The sequence below is a fragment of the Sinohyriopsis cumingii genome, chromosome 6 (genome assembly GCF_028554795.1).
Source record: "Sinohyriopsis cumingii isolate HCF-2022 chromosome 6, ASM2855479v2, whole genome shotgun sequence".
Taxonomy (NCBI): Eukaryota; Metazoa; Mollusca; class Bivalvia; order Unionida; family Unionidae; genus Sinohyriopsis; species Sinohyriopsis cumingii.
The window spans coordinates 147,094,175-147,119,996 of NC_142966.1; the positions used below are offsets into that span (position 1 = coordinate 147,094,175).

The 25,822-nt window shown below is 34.6% G+C and overlaps 1 long non-coding RNA gene across 1 annotated transcript; it reads left to right on the top strand.

The window, feature by feature from the left end:
* Window positions 1-536: 536 nt before the first annotated feature.
* Window positions 537-11,294, top strand: LOC149798220 (uncharacterized). Its single transcript, XR_016421611.1, has 2 exons — window positions 537-1,286; window positions 10,858-11,294. It is a non-coding gene; the product is annotated as an uncharacterized LOC149798220 (long non-coding RNA).
* The last annotated feature ends 14,528 nt before the right edge of the window (window positions 11,295-25,822 follow it).

A 25,822-nucleotide genomic window follows, 5' to 3' on the forward strand; every position in this document is an offset into this window, starting at 1 on the left:
TGAATCAAGAACTTCCTGGTGATCTTTTAATGGAAACCCAACTATATCTTCCATTTGTCTGTTTGTGCTCTGTGTGCTACCTGGCAAACAGCACTTTATAGCAGTTATTAATGCCAATTTCTCATCTGTGCTGATTGTCAGTAAATTAAGCTAGTTTTCTGTCAAGTTGTCAACGACATCATGGAGGAATGCAGAATATGCCTTGGTGCTGGAGTTGGTATGGATGAAAATTGGGCTGAACACAATCGGATGGTCATCTGTAGATCGTCTTTTAATGGACATGTCTTTGAAAACTGTCAGAGTCACATGAAAATCACCAAGGTTATAGGTCTTGTCCATTCCAAAAACGCTTCCACCTTCAATACAGCAGAACCTCTTAATGTCTGTGATCTGTTGTTTGTTGTAAAAAGTCATGACTGGGTGTTGTAAGCCATTCATAAGTTTCACAGTTTGGATGAATTTGCTTGTTTTGGTAATTTCTTCCACGCAAATAATATGGTCAGCAATGTTCCCTGATTTGGATGGGCTGTGTTTTGTTCTTGCTATTGAATGTTTAAGATTTTGGAGTTGTTTCTTGCTTCTTGGTTGCTGGTAATCATCATTTCTTTCAGAATTTACCATTCTCTCAACTTCCTTCACCCTTTGTGCTCTAGTTTGTTTGCTAATCTTTCTCTAATGGAAGGCTTTGTTTTAATATATATATATATCATGTTTTTGATGGATGTTTCATGGATGCATGATAAGTTCTGTTCACAGATGCATGATAAGTTCTGGATGAGAATTTTACAATGTATTTGTCAAGCGCAATGTTGGTTGCAACATCAGAAAGCAGATTACACGCTTTCTGGAACCAAATTATCCACTGCTTAAACTGATCAGGTCCTCTGACAGAGAGCTCTTTAGAGTTTGGTAATTTCTGTGAATGTGTATGATCTCATTTGCTAATGGTTGTGTTGTAATGGCTCATAAATGTGCTTTTTGTTGATGTTTCTCTCCATGCAGTACACATCTTGGCATTTAACAATCATCAAGAGAGTGACATTTCTTTCAATAAATGTTGTGGATGGTGATGCTCACTTGGCCCAAGTGCCACAGTCATCCCAGAACTCTGACCTTTTCCCTGAAGAACATTTCATGATGTTATTGACATTACAGATAATAAAATACATGCTGTCTTTTCTTCCAGATAGGATCTCTTGTAGAACAACCTGTGGCTCTTTCATCATGTCCATGACAGATTTGAGATCCATGAGCTTCTTTAAAGGACCTGGCACAAATTCCTCCAGGTATAATTCATCGTCTCTTTAGGAATTAGTTGCAGTGATGTCTATTTGTGAATTGAGTATTTGTTCAACGTTTATGTCAGGAACCGGAGCAAATAGTGATTTTCTTCCTGTTTATATTGGACATGACTCTTCCTGTATTGTAGATAAAATCGGAATATACATGCAATCATCATTTAATTCAGAATCACACATTTGCTGTGAGCATGTTTCCCTCTGATTATCTTCTATTTCTGAAGCTGATTGGGATGGTGAAATCTGAATGTCTTCTATAGCAGGCTGCTCTGACCATGTTGTAGATCCTAACCTGGTTTCACGGATACATTCAGCATGAGTCTTTACTGCTGATTTTGGAGATCTGGGTGAGGCAGTGATCTCAATATAATCGGATGTTAACTCTGCATGCTCAGACTTTTGAGTCAGTGAAACCAGAGATACAATGTGGTTGGGAATCCACAGTGTTTTTCTTTTCTTGATGAAGCCATTCTTGCTTGCAGTATTTGTGTTTTTCCACATGATGGTTTTGGTTGGTTTCTCTGGATCACAGAACACTGGTGTAAATACACAATTCAGTTTGACAAAGCTATAATCCTTTGGCCCATTTATTGCAGTGTACACGGATTATTCTTTCAAATTTAACAAATTTTATAAAGCCATTATACAAAAAACTGATACAGGCTTTCCAAGAGTTGGACATTCCAGACATGTGATGTAAAAGTCTGGTGAGCACAGTAAAAAGCCTGAATACATGGGACGTTTTTGAATTTTTTCTTTGTTTACGACAAGTTCAATGCTGCATCTATAGAAGAGTTCAATACTTCTTGATTCATTGCCACTGAGGTAGGTGGAGAAGGAGTTGAACAGGCAGTCTCCATCACCAGTACTGTCCAATGCAGTTTTTGAAGACATATGGAGGTCACAGGTTGTACAAGCAAAATAACATTAGGCAAAGCATTACAGTTCCCACGTTTAATGACATGCTCACTTCATCCTTGTTTTAAATGATGACATTGAATAACAGTTACATGTGTGTGTGTGTGTGTGTTGTACTGAAATATAGCAGGCAATGAATGAGTGATGTCTTATATCCAATTAAGGTCGATATTAAGAAAATATTACAATATACGTTAGGTAGTTGCAAAATTGTTTATTTAGAATGTTTAACTGATTATCATCTAAGTTGTTATATGTGATTCCATTCACACAGGAATATCTTATGTCATTATATGTGATTCCATTCACACAGGAATATCCTAAAATCTAAATGAACGTATATTATCTTCTTAAACCAGGAATATTTTATTATACATAAAACGTATATTGTTATCTGCACCATGATATAAATAGTGCCTTTAAGCCATTCTGTTGATATATTATAGGATCTATATGAATACAAAACACAACGATTTCAGATACTTAGGTAACATTATGGCATCATGTTTATTAAATTTTAGAGTTTATTAATCAAGTTAGATGTTCCAATGCATGAAGTACACTTAACTTATACATTAAAACAAATATTGCACTTTTCTTGACTCTGTAGAGTTGCCTGTTTCCTCAAGAGACATTATCTTAATGCAATAACTTTCATTGATGTAAGGAGACACCATATAATTAACACAGCCTTACAACAGAAATTAATAAATTAGGTAAGAAGAAAAAGACACTTACCTCACAGTAAATACAGTCCGCCTCACAATCCAGAGAACAAACAGAACAAGTATACTTCTTTGACATTTTCTCAGCAAAAGCAAAGCACAAATAAAAGCAAGATTATACAGACCGCAATATATAATTTTTAAGCTAGATTTTGTATATGCAACAATTGTCATTATTTTTTAGTTTAAATACAAACTGGGGTTGCTGAAGAGATTCTTCTTTGATGTCAGTGTTCAGACATGGTCACAAATATCTAACTCAATTAAGATAATTACTGTATTCACACTCTCCGTATGTCACCTACACATAAATGATTAATTATGAGTGTGCAAAAGAACAATTATAATAAACAAACATGTGAGAATCAAGTTAATTTATCAATCATGGACATTACAATATCAGCTTTGAATGAAGTTGACAGATAAAAGAATCGCCATCAGCTTATTAAGGGTCACCTTGCTTATGCCAGATGTAGATAATGATTTCTTGACCAGTGCTGACAAAATTTTCTGTGAATCTAGCTTAGGCAAATGAATGCAGTTTCCTTCCATAAAGACTTCAAAGTCAATATCCTTTCAGACTTTATAATTCTTCTTACATTTCCTAAAATCGATGTAAGTGATTGAAACTGTGGTAAGAGCATGTTGGGTCCTTTTGCAGATGGTAAGCTATGTTTGCAAAAAGGACCCCATTTACTACAACGACCTATAAACACTCGTTATTAAAACTATATGTTAAATAATTTTTAAAGTCAGTTATTACACATTATAATTTCATTTGTGAAACAGAAATACAGATTGCAACTGACAATAAGATATACTCAATCCATTTCGCAGATAAGTAAGTCCTTTACGTGACAAGGATACCATTCATAAAAAAAATCTTTTTGGAAATACTTTATATACAAAAAGAGCTATATTAAATCATAGGTAGAATGAGTTATTGTACAATATATTTTATAATTTGTGAAAACGAAGTATTAATTGAAACTGAAACTGAAAATCAAAGTAGTCAGGTTGGTCAATGTATGTATATAAATATATATATATATAATTTAAAATTTCAGAATTGGGATAAAAAACAACACAAACACCAATAATTCTGTGCAGCTAGTTTTGTATTTACTGTATGCTTCATAATTCTTTAGTGTTTTACAAGCTTTAATGAAATCACTTCCTTCATACATTAAAGATACTACTGATTTCATCAAAAAGTTGAAGTTTATTCCACAGCTATCTGATAACTCAATCCTGGTATCATTAGATATAACATCACTATATATCAACATTCCGGATACAGATGGCATTGAAGTGTGTAAATATTTTCTTAATAAAGATCCTAATAATATCACACTATCTAGTGAACATATTTGTAAAATAATAAAACTTATCTTGGAAAATAATTATTTCCAATTTAATAATATGAATTACATCCAAATAATGGGTACGGCAATGGGTAGTCCTATGGCTCCTTCATACCCTTCCCTTTTCATGGGTAAATTAGAAAAAGATTTTCTTCAAAATGAAAAGTTTAATCCATCCGTTTGGTTTAGATTTTTAGATGACATCTTGATGATTTGTTAACATTAATCAGAAGAAATGAACAAATTTCATTGATCGCCTAAATCATTTTCACCCAACGATTAAATTTACTTATACTGCATCTAGTATGTAAGTTTCATTTTTAGATGTAAATGTAATAAAAAATATTGAAAACACTATTTCTACAAATATTCATGTCAAGGAAACTAATATCTGCCAAACATATTTCCAAAATAGAAATTATCCTACACATGCAATTTATTCTACATTGAACAAAGCCCGTAATCTTACTCAACATGAGGCTTTAAACACAGCAGAATGTACAATAGAGAAAAATATAATTCCTTTCACAATACAGTATAATCCTTCATTGCCTAATATAGGACTTATCATTAATAAATAGGGCTTATCATTAATAAATATCGGTGTCTCCTAAATTTATCAAATAAAAACAGAGTAAAAACACTTTACAAAAATAGACCAAATCTTGCTTATAGAAAACCCAAAACTTTGCAAGATTTTTTAATTAGAGCTAAACAGACAGGAAATAAAAAAAGATGTTATTCATCATCTGAATGTAACAGACATTGGCGCTCTCAATGTGCAAATATAAGAGAATGTACTTCCTTTAGCAGTGCCAATACAAAAGAAGTATTTTCTCTATGTTATAACACTAACTGCATATCAACTGATGTGATTTATTTGATGACCTGTAAGAAATGTAACATGCAATATGTTGAACAAACACTTCAGCTATTTCAAATTTTATAAAATGTTAATATTTCAATAACTTTTAATGCCAATAATCACTCTACTCGATTTTTCTTCCATGCCAATAGATAGTGTGCATGGAGATATGAACACACTCATAAAAGACAGTTATCAGATTCATAAGACACTTTGCATCTTAATGGCCTTAATATATAAAATTGTATAAAATGTTAATTAAAACATTGATATGTTGTATATCTTTTATAAAAATGTAATTGTATGTATGACTGTTTGTCTCTATTTTATTATTTTACTATAATTTTAAATGTACTTTTCTTAACTTTTTTCAACTTTTCGTAACTTTCCGTAACTTTTCGCAACTTTTCATAACTTTTCGCATTTTACTCATACCGTGTTCTGAATAAGGCAATTTTGTACAAATCAAGCTTCTTTTTATGCTTGCCACCTTTTAAAAACAAATAATTTTTGTTTTCAACAGTGATCAATTTGGGAATGTTGTACTATAGATACAGTACGTTAAAATTTATATTTTGTGTATTTTACTCTGGTTTTGAATTTTTGATGGCATGTTTTATGATTACCACAAAAAGAAACTTATGATGCATCTCTGAATCATTTCTTTTAGAATACATTAAATGGTTTGATGATTAAGACCATGTGTGTTTAATTATAATTACAAAAACAGGTGTGTTCGATTATACCAGTTATTCCCAACCTCAGGTTACAACCCAAATCATAGTCATGGGCTATCCAATGTAGGTTTTCAAAGGATCATCAAAAGAATTTGCATTATAACTATGAGGATTGGGAGGCCCTTGCAGCAAAAGAGATTGGGGAACCATGGATTATATGTGCAAGCTCAGTCAGTAGAGTGTCAAACTCATAATCCAAGGGTTGCAAGTTCATTACCCATCCTGGGGTTTGCTGCCATGGGATGTCCTTGGGAAAGGCTTTAGGCTTCCATTTCTTTAGGATAATTTAGCCAATAATGTGAGAAAAGTGTTAAAATCAATAAATAATTTTTTTTATTGTTTGAATCTAAATTGAAAGAGTGCTATCTTGGTTATCAGATACTAAACATTTAATTGTTTTGCACAATTTGAAGGCATTAATAAATTTATTGTGCTTTTTAAATTTAATTTGTATAAAATATGCAAATACACTGCTCCACTAAATAGAAATGTCTGTAGCAGTTTTTGTAATCTTTAAAATTGTACAGGAAAAACCTTGACTTAGTTCATTGATAAATTCTCTAATAATGTGGATCATGATGGATGTCATTAACGGGTACTTGACAGGATTTTCATAAGAAGATTGAGCCGTGTCATTGATGTGAAGGTATTTATACTGCAGCATGCATAAATCGCCCACACCATTTTTTCTGATAGCATGGATAGCTTGCATGCAACTTGATTTGAAAAAGAATTTTAGTAGTAGGTCTCGCTCCATTAAAAGTAGAAAGAGAAACTTTTTTTAAGAACATAAAATCATAAACATTATATGGTCATGCAAAAAATAAATGCTTAAAATCATTGAATGAATAAAAATGTTGTCACCTTTGATTCAGTAGTCTTCAGTTTGCTTCATTAATTTCATTTAATTGAAGCTGAAAGATGAACCTTATTTTGTTGTATGCATACATTTGGTCAGTGATCCTACACAAATCAAATTCAGTTGTGAGGAAGCCACATATACTTGTAATCTACTATTCACACTGTTTTCTGCAATGTAATTGTGAGAAAGTGTATATTTGTTTGTGTTGGGTACTGTCTATACTCTCATACAAGTCTGATACAACTGAGCACATCGTAAACCCAGATCTGCCATTGCATAATGTACCAGCAAATCTTATATGTTTATTTTGTTTTAAGTAATAATTAGAACAAACAGCATAGACCCCAATTTACCTGTGCATTATATGATGGCAGATAAGTTGTTTTTCAGTTGTTCTTGTCTTATGATGGAGGATTATCTGGAATATATTTGTGTCAGTAGTGCTTGACACAAAAGCCTATTTGCTTAAGGAATTGTTGAGGTTTTATTTGTCTGACAGAACAAAGGTTTATTGAGAGAAAAGTCTAAGGCCCTTAATTCAATCAGATAAACTCTACTGGGCGTAGCAACTAAGATCATGTTACTTGTTTTTGCAAAAATAAAGAAAATTTTAAAGCTGATATTGTCAACTCATTCATGAACATACATGTTATTGTAAATATTATAAAGTTTATAGCACAGACTGAGGAAAACATTTCATTTCTCTGTATACACTTTTTGAAAGAATCATATATCCCAAGTATAAATGTTGAAATATTAGGACATATGTTGTACTTTTGCTTATGAAGGCAGAGCATGTCATGATGTTGTCCATCCATCTTTTCCCGGCTTCATTTCTGTACAGTAACGTTTGTTTGTCATTATTTATCATAATCAAGCTTTGTGATTGGCTTGTGCTTGGTGTAAGGAAAGTCTAACACTTCAATTTTGGTGTCAAAAAGTCTAAGGTCAAGGTCATTTTGACTGAAAGAAGAACAATAAGTTTTGCTTTGTTGGTCATAGACTAGAAGAGCTAATAGGATGGTTTGTTTTCTGGACATCCATTAGCACAAGTTTGTTATCACTACTCTTCCTAAATTACATCCCAAGCTCTAGTTGGTCCTAATCAAAATGCCCACCCCCCCAGTATATCCAATATGGCTCCCACAGTGGCCATCTTAAAAATCATGTTGTCACTACTACAGAAGAATTAATGGTCATGTCAAAATGTTTTTTTTATACTAGTCTTTTTGGGATCATCCTCTTTGATGGACTCCAGTTGTACAAGTTTAGATATAGACCATGCATTTGATCAAACTTAGTGAATGGCTTAAACTTGAGGTATCGAAGAGACCTTTTGAATTTATGGTCAAAGATCAAGGTCAGGGTCATTATGGCACCAAGAAAAATACATTTTTGTAGAAGAACCCTTATTGTTGGGTGAGTTCCTTGACTAAACTTGGTGATTTGCTTGCACCTTGGGTAATGAAGGTAAGAAGTCCACAGTCACAGTAAGTTTAAAAAGGAAATAATTGTTTGTGCACAGTATGTTTAGTTCAATAACAGATACTTTAACCAAAGAATGAGGTCATTGAGATTTGTTGTAATAATAATAATAAAATAATAATAATAATAATAATAATAATAATAATAATAATAATAATAATAATAATAATAATAATGTTTAAAGAGAGTAATTAAATTATCTAAATACAACTAATCTCCCTTGAGGCTCTCTACAAAACTATAATGTGCCATGCACTGTAGTCTTGTTAGATATGTTCTAATGTGCTATTCACTGTAGTCTTGATTTATATGTTCTAGTGTGCCATGCACTGTAGTCTTGTTAGATATGTTCTAATGTGCTATTCACTGTAGTCTTGATTTATATGTTCTAATGTGCTATTCACTGTAGTCTTGATTTATATGTTCTAGTGTGCCATTCATTGTAGTCTTGTTAGATATGTTCTAATGTGCCATTCACTGTAATCTTGTTAGATATGTTCTAATGTGCTATTCACTGTAGTCTTGATTTATATGTTCTAGTGTGCCATTCATTGTAGTCTTGTTAGATATGGTCTAATGTGCCATTCACTGTAGTCTTGTTAGATATGTTCTAAGGTGCCTTTCACTGTAGTCTTGTTAGATCTATTGTAGTACAGAAAGTGTCTGTCCTTGCAATAACTATCTTGTTGTTCCAATACACAACTTAACTTGAATAAAAATCTGCACTATTCAGATAAAAAGACGAGACCCTATTTCTTTCTTGTAGATTCCAATGTCCATTGTACATTTAAGATTTAGTCTTTCCAGAGGGGCTACATTTACACTAAGTTATTGTCACTGATCTCCATTGTAACAGGATCTGGTTTGTTTCTAACTATATAAACTTGATCAAGTATAGAGAGCATTGAGTCTAAATTGCATGCATGAAATCTTTTCATAGATTACTGATTCTATTTGTGTGATTGTGTTCTCACTACTGACCCTGCATCAGTCATTTATGACATATCTTAAACTGCTTGGCGAAATTTCATGAAACGTAGTAGTTATGTTGTCTTTGGTGTAAGAACAGTATCAACATGGGTCCCTGATAGTTTGAGTTGGAAAGGGATGATGGAGATGGATTCTGAGGAGAGCTATGTAAAATTTAGAATAGAATTACAATGACACATGCAGATATTTTTTTAATCAAAGTTTCTATGCAATCGGCAAAACAAATATGCAGCAGCTATTTTGAAAGATTTATCAAAAGCATTTAATAGTTTACCCCACAATCTCCTCCTCCAGATACTGGCAGCATACAGACCTTAGGTTTTGGTAGTAAATGCCTGTAAGGGGATACATTTCTTTCAATCTATGAAAAGCACATTAGTTTGGGCCAGAGAACAATAAATTAGATTTATGGGGACAGGCACTTGTTAAATCACTATACTACAATGATTCCAAATGTCTGGTTGGTAGTGGTAAAGATTTCTAAATTAAGCATTCATTTACTTAACCGTGAGATGGACTATTAGGGACATAGCTAACTTCGATTTCATAGTGGCGCTGTCAAACTTCCAAAATTTAATTTCCAGAAACCGTTAGTCGAAAACCTGGAAGGTCAAGTTGACCCCAGTTTTGGCTACTAGATAAGAGGCGGTAAATATATTTAATCCTGATTGGTTACACTAAATTGGGGCATGTTTCCCACACAAAAATTCTTTGCTGCAAATATTCCCCCCATTGAAAAATCTAATTAGCCTAAGCTTTGCTGCAAAAGTAAAGGTACAGGGTAATCTAAGAGTCAATTTGAAAGAAATTTTCTTGTAAAACATTTGTGCAAGGGACTGGATGTCTGGAAGGTCGACAGACACAATTTTGGGTGGTATAAATGAACAACACTTGAAAGTTCAAAAAGGTATTTGCATCAAATTCATGAGATTCGTTGATACCAATATAATATTTTGCTTGAATTATTTGATAATATGTGCATGAATTTATTTATTTAAATTCATAGATCAATTCTCTTGATATAAGTATAACTGTGTTGAGTTTATATATATAGAAATTCATACCATAATCTTCTTTATATAAGGTTATTGAATTGTTTGAATTAGTTCTCTTGTTTTTATAGGAATTAGGTTCTCAGAATTTCATGTATTACTTTAGTTAATATGAGTTACAAAAAGCCTTGTGAATTCACCAATCTTAGGTAATTTTATGTATGTCAAAGACTTGGAATGTGTGTATTTGCTGAACATAATGTAAAGCCAGTTAGTGAATTTCATTCCTTCTTTTATGTAAATGAGATGAGAGCATAACTTCTAAGTCTCATGTGTTAATGCAAAGTGATGAATTAGCCATTAGGAAGTACATTAATCTTATGAAACTAGGTTTGTTTTGGTCTGCCATGATTGGCCCGATTAAATAGCCTTTGGTATCTGTTTCAATACCAATAGTAAGATCTGATAATGAGAGGGGAGTAATGATCTACCCCAGTAGAATAACCGTATCTGTTTCAATACTGATAGTAAGATCTGATAACGAGAGGAGAGTAATGATTTATCCCCAGTAGAGTTATAAACTGACAGAAAATTTAGGTTGTTCTCTGTTTGTTTTCAAAGTGGAAAATAGCTCTTCAGACGTATTCCCAGAAGTATCTTCAGATGTACCTATGCACTGACATATCCAAGCATATGTGTATCTACATGCTTACAAATCCACCTACCCACACAAAGTTTGAGGGCTGAAGGGAGGCGAAACAGTAGGAAGGTGGGAGAAAAAAAGAAAGTTAAAAGGCGAAAGGACAGAGGACAGCTACCGTGAAATTGGTGTGATCCAGAGATAAGCAGGTTATGCAATTGTACAAGGCAATGACTTCAATTGTTCACTCGATCATATGATGAACTAATTCTATCAGTAAAACAGATCGGCTATTTTTATAAATATATTTGTGTTTGAAATTTAGTGAAAGATTTATTCCAAGAAGAAGTGTATCTTCCTAATGTATTGTGTTATGACCAATGTTTATGTAATTGATTAAATTTTTAATTTGTATGTACGGGGGCTTGAATCGTTCTGTTCTATATATCTACTGAGATCTCTATTTGTTCTACCTATAAGTTTACTCGATCTGGGCAATAACACTGAGGGCAATCAAGAACTGAATAGAGCGAACACCTTGAAAGAAGGTACAATCTGCCAATCAACCCTCACCCTTTACAAGATCATCTCCTAGATAACTAGAACCGAATAAAGCGGACTCCTTGAAAGAAGGTACAATCCGCCAATCAACCCTTATCCTTTACAAAGAGCGAGATTGGATATTTACAATGCCATTGCAGACTACATCTCAAATACATCATGGCCAAATATCTATAAGGGGGTACTCTAGGGATCAATTCTTGGACCCATACTTTTTAATATCTTTATTAATGATGACATTTTTTTTCATAAATGATTCTGATCTGTCTGACAGTGTTGATGACAACACATTTGCCTATGCAAAAATGACTTTAATATTATGAATCTACTTTGGAAACAGAGTATAATACTTTGACTAGGTGATTTACCAACAATGAAATGAAAGGAAACCCAGACAAGTTCCAAAGTATTGTACATGGAAGGAAGCTTTCTCCTCCAGTGAGGATAATATATCTTGTGAAGTTTCAGTAGTATAACCAACTACTCGGATTCAGCTTTAATTTTATACCAAACTTAATCAGAAAATCAATGCAATTTATCAGAAAGTATCTAATTATTATCATGCTTAAACAAATTGGAAAATACCTCACAACTAAAGGAAGACCAGCAGTGTTTCATCATGGCAAACTTTAAATACTGTCCCCATACCTGACATTTTATCAGTCTCACTAATATGAACAAACTTTAAAACTACTTGAGAGAGCTTTGAGATTTGTCTTCAGTAATTTTAAGAAACTTTATTCTGAAATCTTGGATTTGGCAAATGTTTCAACTATTCATCTCCATAAGATAAAGACTGCGGCACTTGAACTATTCCAAATTTTAACCAAGAACTGTCGAACATACTTAGATCATCCTCTAACTCTTAGGAGGGGGCCCCGAGTGGCCGAGTGGTCTAAAGCACTCTCCATTACGGATCACTGCCATCTCACCTCTGCTTGGGTTCGAGTCTTGGATTCAGCCGATGTGGGTATGTGAGAAAGCTTGCCAGTAGCTTCTCATGGGTAGGTGGTTCTTTCCGGGGTTTTCCCGGGTTCTTCCTCCACCATTAATACTGGCCACCATGTATGCCTATTGTGTGCTGAAAAATGGCGTTAAACTCTACTACAACAACAACTACTACAACAACAACTCTTAGGTATGCAAACACTGTGGAGATACCAACTGTAAGAACATTCAGGTATGGGCTACAGACTTGTATTTATGCAGTAGCAAAATGATGGAACTCTGTCCCCAATAATTTGCAAACACCCTCAGATTTTAACAGTTTTAAATCCCTTTTAAAGACCTGGTCTGAGATCTTACTTTGTAAATGCACATAAACACAAATAAGTTACTGCTGCTACCTTTTCATCTGCTGCATGTTTCGCATGTTAGTTTATAGTCATGCATATATGATTGTAGCTTTGGGTTGCCCTAAAATGTTAGACTGTGTTGCTTACACATGGTTTTGGATGGATTTTCCTCCTATTTTGTTATACATTGAGTAGTTATATGCTTCTGACATATTACCATTTAATATGAATGTATGTTTTTGTATGTTTTGCATAGCCTTGTACTTGTCCTTGTGTATATTAAAAATCAGTATGCATTTAAATCATATCTTAAGAATTTATTTGGCAGCCATTATTTTAACCAGTGTATTTAATGCTGCATGTAAAAGTAGAATATATTCTTATTAATGTAAATTGACTTCTTGGCGTTGACGTTTTAAGCAGAATATATAAATTGGGGTAGGGTGGAGTATCTTAAAAGTGGATTGTCCAGTCATTATGTGTGTGTGTATTTAAACATGGTATATATCTGAAGAGAGAGAGAGAGTAGAATCTTGTCATATTAAAACAATTTTACTGGATGGATTACTAAAATATAAATTATAAATTGGGATTTGCAGTTTTAGCAAAGAAGCATCATTGTAGAACATGATATTTTGTTTAAAAAATGTGTATATTTATTAAGCATATGTTGTAGCAAATTGTTATTTTATTTATAGTTAAAACAAGGCTAATGTTTCTTATCATGAAATGGAATTCCGACTTTTGAACTGTCTGCTGTTGTATGCCAACTGTCTACTGTTGTAGTTGCCAACTGTCTGCTGTCGTATGCCAACTGTCTACTGTCGTATGCCAACTGTCTGCTGTTGTATGCCAACTGTCTACTGTCACAGTTGTACAGTCATAGCTTGAAGATGCATCAAGACAATTGTGCATTATGACCCCCATGGGGGTGGGGGTGGGGTGAGATTTATCATTTTCAGTATTTAACTGCGTAACTGTCATTTTCTGCTGATTCTTCATAGATTTGTAACATTTTGTGGAATCCTTATTCCTTTAGGGATTTTTGTGATACATTATACTATTGGGGATTTCTCAGGAATTGTGGGTAAAATGAAAAAAATTTAGACCGATTTGACAATAATGACTTGACATCATGATCTACACTGTTTCAACAAGGTAGAACCTTTTCAAGCATATTTTGTAAGTAAAAGGTAATATGGTGGCATACCAAGAAATTGTTGACTCACCAGCCAAACTTAATTCTGGGGTCCTTCCCCAAAATTGTTGTTTAATGGGAATTTTGGATCCCTACTGGCCTCCACCATGCATTTTTCTTGGCAGTTGCTATGCCACTGGATATATGAATAAATAAGCTAGATATTGTTTAGAAGGAAAAAAAAAACTTAATAAAGATAAATCTTCAAAAATCATTTTATTAAAAAAATGTTTAGGAGAGCTGAATTCTCCATGAGGTTACAATGTTTTTATTTTGTCTAGGTGGAATCCGTTTTTGTTTTAATTTCCATACATAATGCTTGAAATAATATCTGATTTGGAAAGCATCAAACAGTTGGCTATGTCAGTACTCCCTTCCTCACTCTCAAATCACACTTTTCAACTTGGGATTGGCCTAGGCATTGACGAAGCTCTAAACCTTGCCTTTGTTTTCTGCAACATTGGGAATGTTGGGCCACTTGATTATCGATGAAGATATGCATTGGCAACCACCCCAGGGCCCCAGGGCTAATTGATCATTTTCCACAACGGTATTTACTTCTATTGAAATTGACTGACAAACAATTTAAAAGAACCATACACAGCTATTGATTACATTAGAGATTAGACCAGAAGAAAAATGTAACATTGACTGGCAGAATGCAGTACTAATTGACAGAAAATATTTAACAGCAAGGATCCTACTTATTTGTTAGAATTTTTAAAGTTATGAGAACATAAAATTAGTTTTATAATTAATTAATTAAAAAATACTCACAGTAAGAAAAGAACAGAGTTTGGCAGAAAAAGTAGTCAAAGCACAGCTATAGTAATTTCAGATTAATCTTAATAAATACTGTTGAATGCTTTGGTTTATTAAGGAAGAAAATATTTGACACCATGAAGTACTGTACATACTTACTTACTTTCAAGTCAAGTTCAAATGCACACAACATAGACCATGATCTGCCATTGCATTATGATCCTACAGATCAGGGCATTTGTTGTTTGTCATACCGTTGCTTGTTACAAATTGCATAGACCCAGATTTGCCAGCTAATTATTCAACAGCAGTTGTGGGGTTGTGGAGTTTGCAGTGGGACTAGTTTATAAGTGACTATATACAGTACTGTACTTCCTCACTTTGACCCTGTTCATGGAAGTCCTAGAGCAGAAGTGGAGGTAGAGACTGACTTAAAGGTGAGGTTGTTTTCTATGGAAAAATTCTATAAATAGGACCATATATACTCACTTATAAGACAAGTCCAACTGCAAACTGCACAAACCCAGATCTGCCAGCACATAATGTGCCAGTAGATCTGGGTCTGTACAGTTTGTTAGGAGTAATCAGTAGAAGAGACAACATAGACCCTGATCTGCAGGCACATTATGCTATGGCAGATCAGGATCTTTGTTGTTTGCAGTTTGACTCAACTTAATAAGCAAGTTCATACAGTTTTACTTTTAAATGATAAAATGGGATCCAGAACCATATCTGCCTTATGCATGATCTGCCTTTGTTAAATTCTGTCATGCATCAGACAATCAAGGTCTATGCAGCAGAGAGTCAGGGCTGCTGTTCTATCATGTGTCAGTCAATCAAGGTCTATGCAGCATTGATATCAGGGATGCTGTTCTTTTATGTGTCAGTTGATCAGGGTCTATGCAGCATTAAGTCAGGGATGCTGTTCTATGATGTGTCAGTTGATCAGGGTCTGTGCAGTATTGAGATGAGGTCTGCTGTTCTCTCATAGCCCAGGGCATTGTTCTATCATGTGCCAGTAGATCAGGTCTATTCTGTTTGCTCTGCCAACGATTTTGAGTAAACAGTTTTTAGACAGACCTTGTGCACTTGAGTGCATATTGCACTTGAGTGCATACAGTATTTTGATGGTGAGGAGGTAAGATATACTCCTACTTGAAAACCCCTGCAGGCTGGGGTATGTATAATGGGTTCCATGAACCCATGAGTATGTCATTAGAGATGAGTTATGGAAATTTACAGCCTCAGTGGCTCAGTCATTAGCATTCAGAATCAAAATGGTGCAGGTTTGAATCCTACCATTAGATCAGCTCAGATCAGCCGCTATGATAACTACCTGGGTTGGGCAAGGCAATAAATAATATATCACTCTGCCGTACAACATGAAACAAAACCTATTTGAAAGTTGAGACACTTGATTAACTCCCATCATGATTTTAATAACAGATTTTAATTATATATATATATATATATAAATATATATTGGACCATTCTTTCAAAGAATCTATTCTACTATAAATCTTTAATTGTTGTTGAAGAAGTATTGATATACTTACTGTTGACCTGCAGGAGATTTTAATGTTTCAGCTAAAATAAGATAAGATAATGAGACCAAAATATGAATAGCCTTGGTAAATTCTTTTTTCCCTTCATGATTTATTGCTGTTTAGAGCAAATTGATTGAATTTACTAATTATTTTTTTTTCATGCAGCTAGCTTTCAGTGTTTTCAAATGAATCTTGTGCACTGATTCTGTGCACAAACTAGGCCATAAGCACAATCTGATTTAAGATTTACTTTCCATGTATTTAATTTGGTGATGTAAATATGAATAAACCAATCCATGTTTCCACCATTTATTTAAAAATAAAACCATCCTTTAAAATAAGCTTGTCTATAAAGAAATTTTGAAAGATATTTTATTCAGTATCCAGAGGTTATAGATAGTTCCCGAATGACATCATCAGCTGCCATATTTGTGGTCATTTGGCAGATTGACCGTTGACTTTATGTGGTGTTTGGAAGTTGAAATATATTCATTGAATCTCTAGATACTTTTATGAAATTTACAGGGGCCCTGAGTGGTTGAGTGGTCTAAAGCACTCTCCGTTACAGATCACTGCCATCTCACCTCTGTCTGCATGGGTTCGAGTCTTGGATTCAGCCAATGTGGGTATGTGAGAAAGCTTGCCAGTAGCTTCTCGAGGGTCAGTGGTTCTTTCTGGTGATTTCCCAGGTTCTTCCTCCACCATTAATACTGGCCGCCATGTATAGCCAATTGTGTGCTGAAAAATGGCATTAAACCCTACAACAACAACAACAACAACAACAACAACGAAATTTACACACATAAACAGAATGCAAATCAGGCTTTCTGTTAGTATCTATATTTGTGATTTATAAGTTGATCTTGCTTCAGTGTGCCTTGTTAAAAATGGTAAATTTTGGTAATCGCATATAGGAGAAACTGCCAGGTTACTTGTTGTCTAGGTAAAATGGGCAAACTATCGTCTGCTAGTAACCTCATCAGGAAGCATCTAACACAAAGTTTTGTAATATATCTTCTTATTATTGCTTTATGTAGACTTTAAAATCATAAAATATGCTGGATGTCTGTATTGAAGCAAAATATTGCCAGCCATAAGAAACTAGGTGTCTAGTCCTACCTCTAAAATACATCTCAGAGGTAGTTACCTATGGGTAATCTATAGGCAATAGATAAAAAGTCTGGGTTTGCATGTGGTAGATAGCTGATTATTGCATGCTACACTGAAAAACAGGTTAATTTCTTGAAAAGGGTACTGAATATTGGTAAGCTACTTGATATCAGAACAAACCAAATTAGAATTATGTTGTCATTTTCAGGAGTCATAATTGTGATTTAAATTCATTTGTATGTTTTCAGGTCTGTTTTAATTGAACCCCCACTGAGGCCTAATCCATAATTTCAGTTAAGTTGGAAATTGGATATCATCAATGAAAGTACTGTACCATCTATACCTGCTTATAAGTCTAGTCAAACTACAAACAACAAAACTCCTGATCTGCCATAGCATAATGTGCCTGCAGATCAGGGTCTATATTGTGTGTTCTACTGAGTGCTCCTAACAAACTGCACAGACCCAGATATGTCAGCACATTATGGGCCAGTAGGTCTGGATCTATGCAGTTTGAAGTTGGATTCATCTTGTAATTGAGTTTATATGGTAAAGGGTTTCACCTGGTAAAGGTTGTTTAGGCCATGTTAGCTTTCTAATAATGTATGTGATCCAACCACACAAAACCTGTAGATCTTGATTTATCACCATATATTATGCCAGTCAAGCATGGTCCATGCTGCATCTTACATTTAGGTTACATGCGAAAATTAAACATCCTGATTTGTTCACAGTCACAGTGGCAGAATTACTAAGTACGTACATGTTGGATCCAACTGCAAATTGCATAGAGCAAGATCAGCCATTGAAAATGTGCAGATAGATCTGGATCTATGCATTTTGTAAGGAATAATCACAACTGTAGACCCTAATCTGCTGGCATATTATGTGATGCCATATCATGGTCTATGATGTTTACTTCAGACCAGTTTTAAATGTATATGGTAGTCAAAAACATTGGCTAAAGGTTGGGACATCTGGAAAGTGAGTATGGTAACAGAGGTTACTGTTAGGTAATATCAAATTGGTTGAAAAAAGTTGATCATCCTTTTCATCTTTGATACAAAACATCCTCGTATATAAGTCAACACATTAAATGGCATGGGCAAAGTATGACCAGCAAGACTAGAGGAACATATGATAGATCTGTTGCATGCTGGACCATCACCGTGATGATATTGACTATATTGTCGAAGCAAGCCCCAACCAACACAAACAATACTGCTGGACAGGTAGGGTCTTGGTCTCCATCTCTTACAGGGAAGGTTGTAGTGTAAGATTTACCCTGTCCAAATCCCTTTTAGATCCTTTAGATCCTGTGTGTTGACTAGACTACCCTCCTTTGAGGTGGAAAAGAAGAGTTTCATCAGCAATTAAACTTGAAAGACTTAAAATCTCAGGGTGTAGAGGGATTATTTAAAATAGGCCCTTTGCCTGTGGTAAGATGTATTTATGTGTAATTATTCTTGTAATTTCACACTGTGGGTAATTGTTATAATTATGGTAATACAGAGCTTCTCAGGTGTCGACAGGAAGCTCTCCCCTTGACATGCCTTTTCTGCTCACTTACAAGTCCCATATAAGCCTGCATATGAGAGATGCAAATTTGGAAATTCGTTAAATATTCTCAAAGGATTCACCTGCTTTGGAGTTTCCTTCAGTTATGATCAGAAACAAACCTTGTTTCTCTGTTAACATCCGGTACATGTAGATTAAATTTACATCCTTGCTTTTGTATGGCCTTCACAGAGATGATTTATGGTTTGATTTCGAAGCAGCTCAAACCAGGTATGAATTGATCATGATGAAAAGCAAGACGTATCTATCACTTCCATGACTGCAGCATTTACACTTTCTGTAAGAGTTTGGTTTATGCAAACATTTTGGTTTATGCAAGCTCTGGCTTTCTTGTTAATGACCTTTGATTGAATCCTGTTAGTGAGACTAAACTATATAAATGTCCTAAAAATGTGACGTTAATAGTCGGTTACCTCACATGGCCATCCTAAATATTCCAAATGTTCAAATAAAGCATGTAATTGTCAAACATTTTGTTTAGCAGTTTCAGAGTTGTCCCTGTCATTTTTAATAGTCAGTCAGTGTCAGAACTGTCCCTGTCATTTTTAATAGTCTGTCAGTGTCAGAGTTGTCCCTGTCAGGATATAGTACAGCTCATGCGATTTTTCAAAACTCCATGCATTGCGTTGTGGGAATTAATACCCTCCACTTTCACTCCACAATAATGATTAGTGATAGAGCAATAAATAAATAAATAAATACAAATCAACACCACGCCCTGGTAGGCTTGCCGATTCCAGCTCCGCCATGTGGGACTGGCTGACGTTACCGATTGACACTTGAATAACCAATGAATGAAGAACATGCATGGAAAGATCAAGATGTCAGGCATGATTTGTAGTCACATACTCACATACTATTTCAAGAATCAGTGATCAATATTTCAAGCATATATTTGGAAAATAAAAAGAATGTTTTAAAAAGACTTGTACCGGTATATTCAGTACATTAGAAATGGTTGATCTACTTCTTTGCAATAAGTTTATGCTTTACTTTATTCAGAAAAAAATCTAAACAAACTTATGCACTGACCTGACGAGAGTTACACTTTGTTGAACTTCTCTTGAGCAATGTAAAAATTTGTGTAAATTTGTCCTAGTGTTTAAACATGAGAAGTAACCCTATGAGGTATGAACAATTAAATTTCCGATGACGACCACTTCTGTTTACTAAAAAATAACAAAACAACAAGAAACGCCCAGAAAATACTTAGTTTACATTTGAAAGAAAATCACATAATGGCCCAATCATGGGGCTAAATATACATGTATGTGGGTGCAACTATGAACTAGTTAAATTCTGACTACACATTTACTGTAAGGGACTGGCCTTTTAATTTGTGGAGTTATACTGTTCTTTCTGACTGCATGTATTTTGTTCATTCATTCATCATGAGATAAATTTGTTTTGGGTAAAATAAGAATGCTGTAGTTAGCTTTTTTATACTACAAATCAGAGGTAAACAATTGTTTTCAAGCATTTAACCCTCCCCTATTGGAAAATTTAATGGTCTCTCCCTAATAAAGACTTGACTTCAGTGGATGTTCTGCAGAAATCAAGGCACTGACCATAGTCAACACTGTCAAAAATATTATTAGTAGAATATGATGTCATTCTTAACTTGGGAAGGTGTGTTTCTATTACACAAGCCTTATGACTTGGTGCATTATACTTAACAGCTCTGATTATTGTCCTGTCATTAACAATGGAAGTTTGATAATTGTTCCTAATTAATCTGACCTCAATGTTTTTTTGAAATGAATAATAATGTGGAAAATTGTCAAATCTTAGATTTTCAGAGATTTAAATTCCAAACAATTTTGGGTATTCTTCACTATGATGATTTTTGATCATAATTTTTGTTAGGGAAAATATATTAAAAAACATCCTCACCCACCCCCAAAATTAAAACATCAATTCCTTATAGTAGATGAATTTGCTATGCATATGTTAATTGTTGTAAAAGTTGTCATATAATAACTGTAACTAAAGGGTTCTTCCTCCACCATTAATACTGGCCGCCATTTATAGCCTATTGTGTGCTGAAAAATGGCATTAAACCCTACAACAACAACAACAACAACTGTAACTAAAGCGAGATGAAAAAGCTTACATTATAGCTGATACCCTGTAATAGACATTGTGCTGACAAAGCTTGTTGATAAAAATAGGAATTGTTGACAGAGGCCTCCAAGTTACTTGCTACACTATTGATAGGCATGGAAACTTGAATTGGCATGCTAACACCTTGGGCAAAACACTATTGATAGACATGGAAACTTTAATTGGCATGCTAAAAATTGGGGCAAGACACTATTGATAGGCATGGAAACATTAACTGGCATGCTAACACCTGGGGCAAGACACTTGATAGACATGGAAACTTTAATTGGCATGCTAACACCTGGGGCAAGACACTATTGATAGGCATGGAAACTTTAATTGGCATGCTAACACCTGGGGCAAGACACTATTGATAGACATGGAAACTTTAATTGGCATGCTAACACATTGGGCAAGACACTATTGATAGACATGGAAACTTTAATTGGCATGCTAACAATTGGGGCAAGACACTATTGATAGGCATGGAAACATTAACTGGCATGCTAACACCTGGGGCAAGACACTTGATAGACATGGAAACTTTAATTGGCATGCTAACACCTGGGGCAAGACACTATTGATAGACATGGAAACTTTAATTGGCATGCTAACACCTAGGGCAAGACCCAACTGATAGGCATGGAAACCTTAAATGGCATGCTAACACCTTGGGCAAGACACTATTGATATGCATGGAAACCTTAACTGGCATGCTAACACCTGGGCAAGATGTTTATCAGAGAGAGCCAGCAAACACACCAACTCAACAAACATGAACATATTCAGTGGACTAGAGAAATTATGTAACATTCACTCAGAAAAGAACCGAAATTCTTAGGATGATATTCACTCTTACAAAGGAATATCTGTACATAATATATTAATCTACTCTAGTACATTAGAAAACAAAATTCAATTTCTTGTTTTAACCCTAAATTTTTGCAAAAGTTTGGTTTGGTCAGAATATCTTTAGCAAAGTCTGTTTTGGATGCCATATTGGCATACTGGACACATGTCAAATATGTGATTAAAGATTGTAATATTCTACATAATTTCTGACAAATACAATTGCTTTGTAAAAAAAAATTTTGGTTTAATTTTGTCACGAAAAATGAAGACATGATTTTAACATCATTAAATGCAGACCAAGATTACTCAGGAATCTCCATACATTTCATACTGACGGAAACTACTGATGTACTGTGAAAAAGTACTATTGTACTTACAACTGGAAATAAATAGTGCAGTAAACAAATATAGGGGCCATCCATTTAGTATGTATGCAGAAATCTGGCAAAGCTTGACCTCTCCCCTCCCATACACATGCATTCTTTTGTACACACACCCCACCTGCATATGTATGCTTGAGACCCCCCTCACCCCTCGAATTCTAAAGAACAGCCTTTATTTAATCCATGCAGAAATGATCAAGGATTAATAATATTAATGTGTTTAATAAAACAGATAGTTCACTGACATTGAATGTCTGGCTGCATCAAAGAAATAAGCTGCATAACTTTAAAAAGTTTGTCTAGTGTCCGCTAAAATTCAAACACCGACTGAACCCAGTCAAACAGGTTATGTATTAGGTTTCACATGCCCCCCCCCCCTTTCCTATGTGTATGTACATTATAAGTAGACCCATCTCCATACGTAAGCGTATGCATTTGGGTTACCCCCCCTTCCATGCATACGTACTAAATGGATGGCCCCATACTGGCAGTGACCTCTAATTGCTGTGTAAGATACATCATACTTTTTAGCTAAAATGTTCTGCATCTTTGGTTCAGAATTATCTTTATCTCTCTGTCATATCAGCTAAGGTTTTGAGTAGCTTCATTATTACACACTTCAATATAATGGTAATTTGGTAATACAACACTTCTTCATTATAACACCCTTCATTAATTGTTGTTGTTGTTGTTGTTGTTGTTCTAGGGTTTAAGGCCATTTTTCAGCACAAGATAGGCTATACATGGCGCCCAGTATAACTGGTGGAGGAAGAACCCTGGAAAACCCAGGGAAGAACCACCGACCCACGAGAAGCTACTGGCAGGCTTTCCCACATCCCCATGCTAGCTGAGCCTTGGACTTGAACCCACGCAGACAGAGGTGAGATGGCAGTGATCCGGAACAGTGAGTGCTTTAGACCACTCGGCTACTCAGGGCCCCCTCCCTTCATTATAATGGCAATTCAGTAATATAATTCCTCATTTTAACACCCTTCATTTTAATGGTAATTCAGTAATGCAACACTTCCTCATTATAATGCCCATTCATTATAATGAAGTTCTGGATTGTTGTCTTGGTAATTCAGTATCATTGGATTTATCCAGTAATTGTTTTTGTCAGAATAGTGTTCTTAAAATGATACCAAAGTTCAAGCCTTTGATGGAAACAGATTTCCATCTCAGAATCTTCTATCATATTCAAAGGCAAACATTTGAACTTCATGAACTGTGTATGATTCATATGTCGTCATGAAATTATGATTACAAAATATTTTCAGATACAGAAGACTGATAGCTTAAATCACTCAAATACTTGGCTTCACTGGTTTTCCCTCAAAGCAATCCCATGGTCCTGAAAAACTTGAAAAAACTAAACACTTCAGTAAAAATAATGGGCCCACAGTGATCTGAGTATTAAATGTTGTACATTAAACACTCAAGGATAAAAATGAATAATAATGTAGATGCAACATTTGTTTTATGTTTACCAATAGGCCGAGCTTATGTTGTTGTATTTACATCTGTCCCTTATTTTATTCCCAGACAGTAACTCAAGTTCTCCACTATCTATGATAAAAAATGTTGTGAATGCTTTCACTCTGAATAGGCATGAAGCCTATCATTTACATGGACTAAAAAATTAAAGATCAGTTTCACTGTGACTAAAAGAAAAAGAATGGTTTCTTTACAGTAACGTTAGTTCTGTATTACATACCAGACCAGATTGCACTTGTGGTAAAATGGAAACAATCCATTTTGGTATCCAAAGGTCAAGGTAACTGACTGTAACAAGAAAATTATACCTGCACAAAACCTTTCATTTCTGACCATAGAGCATTGTCAGTGTTTGTGGATGACTTATAAATCGGCTAAGAAAAAGCCTATTAATTTGGGTGTCAAAAGTTCATGGGCCAAAGTCTCTTTGCCTGAAAGAAGAAAAATAGTTTTTAATAATAACTTTAGTTTTAATCCATATACTTGGACCAGTATTTGTTGAAGGCTTGCACTTAATATATTGAGTAGGCCTAAAAAATTTGGGATCTAAAGTCAAGGTCGTTGAGGTTCAAAGAAAACTGGGTCTTGCAGAAAAACTATTGTTGTAGAGCAAGTTCCATGACCAAACTTTGTGGATGGATGGCTCCCCCTTTCCTAATAAAAAATGACATTTGGTGTGAAATTTGGGCCTGGAAACCCTCCACCCCAGTTGCATGGGTAATTGTTATGACACAGGCATACACAATTAGAGGTTCAGGTCATTGAAACTCCTTGGTTAGTAATATCCAGAGTCAACCATACTAGTGCCACAAAGAGGACCATTAAACAAGGGGTGGGTGTATAATTTGCTGTTGATAGTATTTGTTTTTAATAGTAACACTTTGATGTAATGAATGGATTAAAATCTATCAGTATGACAAGAAGTTAATGTAGTTTTCTTTAAAGAGTTCATTCATTAGGCTTTCAGCTGCCTAACAAGAACACACCTGTAGCAGAAAAGTGATGCTGGTGAGATAAGATACGTACAGGAAGTGATGTGTGTTACACAGGATGGTTATCATACGGTGTGCAAACTCTCAAAGGAGTTGCTATCAGATTTTAATAACTTACATCAAGCCTTATCGCTTAACTTCCTGTCAGGGTGAGTCTGGCTGAGAGGTCGGGGCCAGCAATATTGTGTTTGAAGGGTGTGACCAATTTGAATGATGGGATAAGATAGTATTAGTTGCTTCTGGGAAGATATATGTATCCTTTTATCTCAACCAGTTGTCTTGTATTTTAAAAATTATCATTTGATTGGAACATTATCATCCACTTATAACGAAATGTTGATGAATAAACTTGACTGTGTTTGAGACATTGATAGCAAACAAGTACATTAAAATGGAATGAAAATGCAGTTGATTCTTGTGTGAAAAAATAATTGTGTTCAGAAGATTGAAAAAGTTTTGTACGATCTAGTCAAATAACAGCACTAGTTTTCAACTTTAAGTTTTCAAGAAGTCATTCAAATTTTATTTCTCACTACAAATGGGACATATACTGTTATCCATCTCTATGTCTGTATAGTTAAGTTTTCAAACAATAGACTAGTTTTTCAGTCACATTTGCAGGGCATTTGCTGTGTTTTCTCTAGGATGGACAGTTGCATAAGTCCCTCCTAAAGTTAAGGAATATATCCTTAAAAATAAATGGGTCATCAGAAGGTTTGCATGGTTGATTTACCATGAGTATAAAAAAACCTGTAACATCCATTAATATATCTCAATCTGATCATGTAAGCACTTGACTTTTAGATCAACTACCATAATCAAGCACTTACTTACTGACTTATTGGTGATTGAGGAATGAGATGCTTTCATTGATTAACTAGTAACTGAAAGCATTTTGCCAACTGTGATTGGTGTGGTTATACAATGGCAGAAATGCTTTTTCTGAATTCATTGCTGTTACATGCAACTCTAATGCATACAGCAGAAAGCCATTGTCATAGCAAACCACTGCTGCCACTTATTTAATAGTGAAGATTAAAAACTTTATGTTTTATCATTCTTAATGGGCTT